This window comes from Chiloscyllium plagiosum, chromosome 20 (genome assembly GCF_004010195.1).
Source record: "Chiloscyllium plagiosum isolate BGI_BamShark_2017 chromosome 20, ASM401019v2, whole genome shotgun sequence".
NCBI lineage: Eukaryota > Metazoa > Chordata > Chondrichthyes > Orectolobiformes > Hemiscylliidae > Chiloscyllium > Chiloscyllium plagiosum.
Genome location: NC_057729.1, coordinates 58,847,559 through 58,857,068, shown reverse-complemented (window position 1 = coordinate 58,857,068; position 9,510 = coordinate 58,847,559).

Sequence of the window (9,510 nt, the reverse complement as noted above, 5' to 3'; positions counted from 1 at the left end):
TTATAGAGAATAGCAGCCCCTGTGTATAATATACAGAATAGCAGTCTCTGGTGCATATTGTATGGAATAGTAGCTCCTGCGTATATTATAGAGAATAGCAGTCCCTGTGTATATTATAAATAACAATAAGGCACAGTGCATGTTATAGGGAATAGTAGTCCCTGGGTATATTATAGAGAATAGCAGCCAATGGGTATATTATAGAGAATAGGCGAAAGTGAGGACAGCAGATGCTGGAGATTAGAGTTGAGAGTGTGGTGCTGGAAAAGCACAGCAGGTCAGGCAGCATCCGAGGAGCAGGAGAACTGACGCTTCAGGAAAAAGCTCTTCATAGCAGCCCCTGTGTATTTTATAGAGAACAGCAGACACCATGTACATTATAGAGAATAGCAGTTCCTGTGTATTATTATACAGAATCGCAATCACTGTGTATATTACAGAAAACAACAGCCCCTGTGTGTATTATAGAAAATAGCAGCCCCTGTGTGTATTATAGAGAATAGCAGCCCCTGTGTATATTATAAACAACAACAAGGCCCAGTGCGTATTATAGAGAGTAGTAGTCCATGGGTATATTATAAAGAATAACAGCCACTGTGTATAATATAGAGAATAGCAGCTCCTCTGTATATTTTCACAGAATGGCAGTCCCTGTGTATATTGTAGAGAACAGAAGATTCTGTGTGTATTATAGAGAATAGCAGTCCCATGTATGTTATAGAGAACAGTAGTCCCTGTGTATATTATCGAAAATAGCAGTCCCTATGTGTATTCTCTGGAATAGTAGCCCCTTTGTATATTATAGTGAATTTGAAGTCCCTGTGTGTATTATAGAGAATAGCAAGGATTCAGTGCAAAGAAACAATTTAAAAATAGACATTGAAAACACACAACAGTAGGTATACCTCCGAAGTATGGATGGCAGCAGTACAAGAAGATAGCTCATCATCATCTTATCGAGGGCATATAGGGGTTAAGGCACTAAATCTTGGTTGAGCTAATAATACCCATTTTCCATAACTGAATAAATAAATGTGTTCCTTGATGTAACTTTTTTAGGAATATATCCTTCTACTAGAATGATGCAGGTGAGGATAGTTTGAAGATTCATAGTTCCACAAAGACTTTCTGCTTATCTCTGCAAACAACTGCAAATCGTGGCTGAATAGTCTGACTTCTTTTATGTCCTTTCCAAAGAAATAGTTAGCAATAGTTAAATATTTCTGAAGATGTTAATGATTCTTGTGTTTTCCAGTGTTTCCGTCCTTACCTATAAACTATAACAATGACGAGAAGGTAAAAATCAGCTAAATTCTTGTGGTAGTTAAATTGTTTCTTGAAGACACTGATTCTTTGTTTTAATATCAGCTGTTGAGCTCTTGCTGAGACTTCCAAATTAATGAATGCAGGATATAAAATTATCATACAAAGTGTTCCAATTAGAGTAAAAGTTTCACTGTTATTATACAGTGAGTATATTATCAAGAATAGCAGTCTCTGTATATATTATAGAGAATTCAAAGTTTGTGCGAAGATTTGTAGCTCGGGTGCTCGTTGTTGTGGTTCTGTTCGCCGAGCTGGAAGTTTTTGTTGCAAACGTTTCATCCCCTGGCTAGGCGACATCATCAGTGCTTGGGAGCCTCCTGCGAAGCGCTTCTTTGATGTTTTCTCCGGTGTTTATAGTGGTCTGTCCCTGCCGCTTCCGGTTGTCAGTTTCAGCTGTCCGCTGTAGTGGTTGGTATATTGGGTCCAGGTCGATGTGTTTGTTGATGGAGTTTGTGGATGAATGCCATGCCTCTAGGAATTCCCTGGCTGTTCTCTGTCTGGCTTGCCCTATGATAGTAGTGTTGTCCCAGTCGAATTCATGTTGCTTGTTGTCTGCGCGTGTGGCTACTAAGGATAGCTGGTCATGCTAAATTACCCATAGTGCCCAGGGATGTGCAGGTTAGGGTGTATTGGTGATCCTAAATTACCCATAGTGCCCAGGGATGTGCAGGTTAGGGTGTATTGGTGATCCTAAATTACCCATAGTGCCCAGGGATGTGCAGGTTAGGGTGTATTGGTGATCCTAAATTACCCATAGTGCCCAGGGATGTGCAGGTTAGGGTGTATTGGTGATCCTAAATTACCCATAGTGCCCAGGGATGTGCAGGTTAGGGTGTATTGGTGATCCTAAATTACCCATAGTGCCCAGGGATGTGCAGGTTAGGGTGTATTGGTGATCCTAAATTACCCATAGTGCCCAGGGATGTGCAGGTTAGGGTGTATTGGTGATCCTAAATTACCCATAGTGCCCAGGGATGTGCAGGTTAGGGTGTATTGGTGATCCTAAATTACCCATAGTGCCCAGGGATGTGCAGGTTAGGGTGTATTGGTGATCCTAAATTACCCATAGTGCCCAGGGATGTGCAGGTTAGGGTGTATTGGTGATCCTAAATTACCCATAGTGCCCAGGGATGTGCAGGTTAGGGTGTATTGGTGATCCTAAATTACCCATAGTGCCCAGGGATGTGCAGGTTAGGGTGTATTGGTGATCCTAAATTACCCATAGTGCCCAGGGATGTGCATGGACCCAATATACCAACCACTACAGCGGACAGCTGAAACTGACAACCGGAAGCGGCAGGGACAGACCACTATAAACACCGGAGGAAACATCAAAGAAGCGCTTCGCAGGAGGTTCCCAAGCACTGATGATGTCACCTAGCCAGGGAACGAAACGTTTGCAACAAAAACTTCCAGCTCGGCGAACAGAACCACAACATTATAGAGAATAGCAGCCCCTGAATTATCGAGTTAAAAATCTCACAACACCAGGTTATAGTCCACAGGTTTATTTGGAAGTACTAGCTTTTGGAGCACTGGTCCTTATAGAGGTTAGCAGTTCCTGGATATATTGTGAAGAATAGCAGTCTCTGTGTATTTTGTACAGAATAGTGGCTCATGGATATTGTGCAGATGGTAGCAGTCCCTGTGTCTTATTGTGCATTGAATTTTGCATATGTGTGTAGAACAAAACAGCTACTTTGAACATCACAGGATTAGCTGTCCCTGTGCATTATAAATAACATGTCATTTCTTGTGTACATTATGAGGAACAGCAGCTCCAGCAAACAAAGCAAGGAACATTCTGTATAGATTTCACTAAGAAACAGATGGACAGTTTTTGTGTTACTACAAAACTCAATGTATATTTTCCTGTCTGTATCTTGTGTATAACCCAATGGTGAGCTTTGAATCTTGCTGATTGGCCAATTCTCATCACATGAAGTTCTGGCCAATAAGATCCCCATGTTTGCTGTGTTGTGCAGTGTATGGACCAACCAGATCCACATCAGATCAGGGCGAACAATTTATTTTTATTTTCTAATGTCTACTTTTAAATTGTTATTTAGCACTGAGTCCTTGCAGGTTATATCTAGTTGAGATCTTGACATTCTCCCAATTCCTCCACCTCCGCCACATCTACTCGGACGAGGAGACATTCCACTCACGAGCATCCCAGGTGTCCATCTATTTTCAAGAGTGTGCTTCTCCTCCCTCCATCATCCAGACAGCCCTTCACCACACCACTTCCATTCCCTGTAACACCACTCTAAACACCTCCCCCCTACCCCAACACAATAAAGACAGAGACCCCTTGTCCTCACCGACCACCCCACCGCTCTCCACATCCAACGCATCACCCTCAAACACTTCCACCAACTCCAAATAGACCCAACCACCAAGTACATCTTCCTCTCTCTATCCCTCTCTGCCTTCCGCAAGTACTGTTCCCTTCGACAGTACACTTTATATATTAATGATCTGGATGAGGGGACTTACTGAGATATTTGTTTAAAATCACACAATACCAGGTTATAGTCCAACAGGTTTAATTGGAAGCACTAGCTTTCGAAGTGCTGCTCCTTCATCAGGTGATTGTCATCAGATATTTGTATCATCGTGAGTCACAGGTGAGGTGCCAGAGGACTGGATGTTGGCTAACATGGTGCCACTATTTAAGAAAGGTGGTAAGAACAAGCCAAGGAACTATAGACTAGTGAGCCTGACGTCGGTGGTGGGCAAGTTGTTGGAGGGATCCTGAGGGAACAGGATGTACATATATTTGGAAAGGCAAGGACTGATTAGGGATAGTCAACATGGCTTTGTGAGTGGGAAATCATGTCTCACAAACTTGATTGAGTTTTTGAAGAAGTAACAAAGAGGATTGATGAGGGCAGAGTGATAGATGCGATCTATATGGACTTCAGTAAGGTGTTCGACAAGGTTCCCTGAGAGACTGGTTAGCAAGGTTAGATCTCATGGAATACAGGGAGAACTAGCCATTTGGATACAGAACTGGCTCATAGGTAGAAGACAGAGAGTGGTGGTGGAAGGTTGTTTTTCAGACTGTGACCAGCGGAGTGCCACAAGGATCGGTGCTGGGTCCACTTTTCATCACTTACAGAAATGATTTGAATGTGAGCATAAGAGGTTTGCAGATGACACCAAAATTGGAAGTGTATTGGACAGCGAAGAAGGTTACCTCAGATTACAACAGGATCTTGATCAGATGGACCAATGGGCTGAGAAGTGGCAGATGGAGTTTAATTTAGATAATTTTGGGAAAGCAAAACTTAGCAGGACTTATACACTTAATGGTAAGGTCCTAGGGAGTGTTGCTGAACAAAGAGACCTTGGAGTGCAGGTTCATAGCTCCTTGAAAGTGGAGTCACAGGTAGATAGGATAGTAGAGAAAGTGTTTGGTATGCTTTCCTTTATTGGACAGGAGTTGGGAGGTCATGTTGCGGCTGTACAGGACATTGATTAGGTCACTGTTGGAATATTGCGTGTAATTCTGGTCTCCTTCCTATCGGAAAGATGTTGCGAAACTCAAAACGATTCAGAAAAGATTTACAAGGATGTTGCCAGGGTTGGAGGATTTGAGCTACAGGGAGAGGTTGAATAGGCTAGGACTGTTTTCCCTGGAGTGTCGGAGGCTGAGGGGTGATCTTAAAGAAGTTTATACATGAGGGGCATGTATAGGAAAAATAGACAAAGTCTTTTCCCTGGGGTTGGGGAGTCAAGAACTAGAGGGTGTAGGTTTACGGTGGGAGGGGAAAGATATAAGAGAGACCCTAAGGGCAACCTTTTCATGCAGAGTGTGGTACATGTATGGAATGAGCTGCCAGAGGAAGTGGTGGAGGCTGGTACAAGTGCAACATTTAAAAGGCATCTGGATGGGAATATGAATAGGAAAGGTTTGGAGGGATAAAGCCCGGGTGCTGGCCAGTTGGACTAGATTGGGTTGGGATATCTGGTCAGCATGGACAAGTTGGACTGAAGCGTCTGTTTCCGTGCTGTACATCTCTATGACTCTATGACAGGGGGCATTCTGGCGAAGTTTGCCGATGATATGAAGTTAGGTGAACAGGCACATAGTACTGAGGAGGTGAGGAGGCTACGGAAAGATTTAGACAGTTTAGGAGAGTGGTCCAGGAAATGGCTGATGAAATGCAATGTGAGCAAATGTGAGGTCTTGCACTTCGGAAAAAAGAATACAGGCATGGACTATTTTATAAACGGTCAGAAAATTCATAAAGCCAAAGTACAAAGGATCTGGGAATGCTAGTCCAGGATTCTCTAAAGGTTGACTTGCAGGTTGAGTCCATGGTTAAGAAAGTGAATGTAATGTTGTCATTTATCTGAAGAGGGTTGTAATGTAAAAGCAGTAATATGCTATTGAGACTTTATAAAGCTCTGGTTAGGCCCCATTTTGAATACTGTGTCCAGTTCTGGGCACCACACCTCAGGAAAGACATACTGGCACTGGAGCATGTCCAGCGGAGATTAACATGGAAACTCCCTGGAATGGTTGGCCTAACATATGATGAATGGCTGAGGATCCTGGGATTGTATTCATTAGAGTTTAGAAGGTTAAGGGGAGATCTAATAGAAACTTACAAGATAATACATGGCTTAGAAATAATGGACACTGGGGAGTTGTTTCCATTAGGCGGGGATACTAGGACCCGTGGACACAGCCTTAGAATTAGAGCTGGTAAATTCAGAACAGAAATACGGAGACATTTCTTCAACCAGAGAGTGGTGGGCCTGTGGAATTCATTGCCACAGAGTGCAGTGTAGGCCGGGTTGTTAAATGTTTTCAAGGCAGAGATTGATAAGTTCTTGATCTTGCAAGGAATTAAGGGATACGGGGAGAATGCAGGTAAGTGGCATTGAAATGCCCATCAGCCTTGATTGAATGGCAGAATGGACTTAATGGGTCAAATGGCCTTACTTCCACTCCTATGTCTTATTGTCTTATGGACAGTTCTTGGTTCACATCACTCTCCCCACTAACCCCCTGAACCCCCAGGTACCTTCCCCTGCAACTGGAAAAGATGCAAACTCTGCTGGCACACCACCCCCCTCACCTCCATCCAGGGCCCCGAACAGTCCTTCCAGGTGAGACAGAGGATCACCTGCCTCTCCTCCAACCTGGTTTACTGTATCTGGTGCTCCCGATGTGGTTTTCTCTAAATCGGGGAGACCGAACGTAAACTTAGGGAACGATTTGCCGAGCATCTCAGCCGGGCCCACAGGGGCCAACCGGACCTCCCAGTCACCGTCCATTTCAATTCCCTTCCCACTCCCTTTCCAACATGACTATCCTTGGCCGCCTCCATTGTCAAATCAAACCACAGCACCTATTGGAGGAACAACACTTCATCTTCCACCTGGGCAGCCTACAGCCCGGAGGACTCAACGTTGAGTTCTCCAATTTCAAATAATCTCTCTTCCCTTCCCCCAATGCCCTTCGCAGCCCCTCCCCCTTCCTTCCACTGCTCCCTGCCACCAATCCGATTCCTGCTTCCAGCGGGCGAAAGTGAGGATGGCAGATACTGGAGATTAGAGTCCTGATAAAGGTCTTTTGCCCAAAACATCAATTCTCCTGCTCCTTAGATGCTGCCTGACCTGCTGTGCTTTTCTAGCACCTCACTCTCAACTCTTCCTTCCATTGACCACCAGGTCGTACCCCCTACCTGTCTTCACCTATCCCCACTTCACCGCTCTGCCCCCATCTCCCCCTTTATCTGCAGCTCCTCCCACACCCAGCCCAGTCCTGAAGCAGGCTTACACCCAAAACATTGACTTTTGCACCTCCTGATGCTGCCTGGCTTGCTGTGTTCTCCCAGCCTCCTGCCTGTCTACTATATCTTGATGCATGGTATTTGTATGAGTGCGTTGACAGTATAGTGCACAGGGAGAGGCCTTTTGATCCATCATGGTTGTCCTACCTCTTGGAAAGGATGATCTAATGGGTCTCTCTTATCTGCTGTTTTCCCATAGCTCTGCATTTTGTTTCCCTTGTCAAGTATTTATCCAAACCCCTTTTGAAAGTTATCATTGAATCTCCTTCTACTACCCCTTTGTTGATTGTCTTAAATCTTAAGCCAACCTCCTGTTGCTAACCTGTTTACCAGTGAAAACATTTTCTCCCTGTTTACTCTCTCAAAATGTCTCATAATTTGGATCATCTTTTTTAAACCTTGCATTAATCTGCGTTGTTTCCATGGTAGAGATGGAAACAGTTTTGCTATTGATATGTTGAGCAAAATAATCGAAGGATCATTCTTCAATCCTGAATTTGGAAGAGGTGATGGCATAGTGGTATTGTCACTAGACTATGAATCCAGAGACTTAGGTCATGTTCTGGGGACCTGGGTTCAAATCCTGCTATGGTGGAATTTGAATTCAATACAAAAAAATAAACCTGGTATTAAGAGTCTAATGATGACCATATGACAATCATGAGGGTCAGGAAATCCTATCTGGGTCACTAATATCCTTTAAGGAAGGCATCTGCCATCCTTACCTGCTCTGGCCTATATGTGACTCCAGACCCATCACCCACAGTGATGTGGTTGATTCTTAAATGCCCTCTGGGTAATTGGGGATGGGCAATAAATTCTGGTCTGGCCAATCCTGTAATGAATAGGGAAAAAAAAGAATGAGGAAGCAATTATTCACAGAACAATGTGGAGCTGTCTTCCACATGAGTTGCTATCATTTACAATATACACAGAAATTGCTTTTAAAAATTATTTGTTCATGTGACATGGCTAATCCTGCTTTTGTCACCCATCCCTAATTGCCCAGAGGACAGTTAAGAGTTAACCACATTGCTGTAGGTCTAGAGTGATGGGTAGACCAGACCAAGTAAGGACATTAGTGAACTAAGTCGTTTTTTATGACAATAAGCAGTGACTACATGGTCACCACTTGACTAGTTTTAAACATCCAGATGTTTGAAAATCAAATCCAAGTTTCACCACCTGCCATGGTGGGTTTCAAATCCAGAACATTACCCCAGGGTTCTGGATGACGAGCCCACTGACATTAACACCACAACAACACTGTTGCCTTCTCCAATTCTCGAAAACATACACAGAGATTGTCATTCCCTGTAGTATAGACAGGGGTGCCTACTGGCTACAATGCACACAGCAGCTGCAATTTCCCACATTAAACTCCCAAACCAAAGCAAACTACTATAGATTCTCAAAATCTGAAGCAAACGCAGAGATTGCTGGAGAAACTCAGCAGGTCTGAAGAAAGGAACCAAGTTAATGCTTTGAGTCCAGTATGACTCTTCTTTAGTGTCATATCAGACTTGAAATGTTAACTGTTCCGCTCTCCACAGATGCTGACAGACCTACTGAGTTTTTCCAGCATTCTCTGTGTTGATTTCCTTGATCAAACACTAGATCCACATTATCTATCATATATACAGTAGCTGCTATGCTCTATGATACGTAGAGAACATCATCCACTAGTATATAGAAAAAAACTAAATTCTGTCTAATATATGCAGGAAATGCTATACTCCATACACAGAGGCTATGATACCCATCAGTCTACACAGTGGCTGCTGCTCCCTACAATGTCCACCATTGTTGCTATTGTCTACAGTATAACAAAGAATCTGCTATTCTATATAATGTGTACAAGATTCTCTATAATATACAATAAGGCTGCCAATCTCTATGTTTATACACATGATCTGCTATTTTCTGTGGTGTACACAAGAGTTGCTATTCCCTTTACTATACACTCAGACTCATTCTCTATAACATACCACAACTGCTATTCTCTTAAAGACAACAGAGACTCTGTAATACCTGCAGTATTGCATTTGATATGATATAAAGGGGATAATTTATTCCAGAATTTCTCTTTTCCTTGTTGCTTTTTCACCTTGCTCTCCTCTCTTTCTCATCTCCCTTTTCCTCTTGCTCCTTCTGTTCATCCCTCTATCCTCCCTCCTTCTCCTTTCTCCTTCTGTTCAACCCGCTATCTTCTCTCTCCCTCTGTTTATTTCTCTATCTTCTCTCACCTTCTGTTCATCCCTCTATCCTACCTGCTTTCTCTCTCACCTAGCTCCCTTTGCTTATCCATCTTTTCTGCCTCCTCTCTCTCCCATTTCCCTTTGCTTATCCCTCTATCCTCCCTCATTCTTGTTTA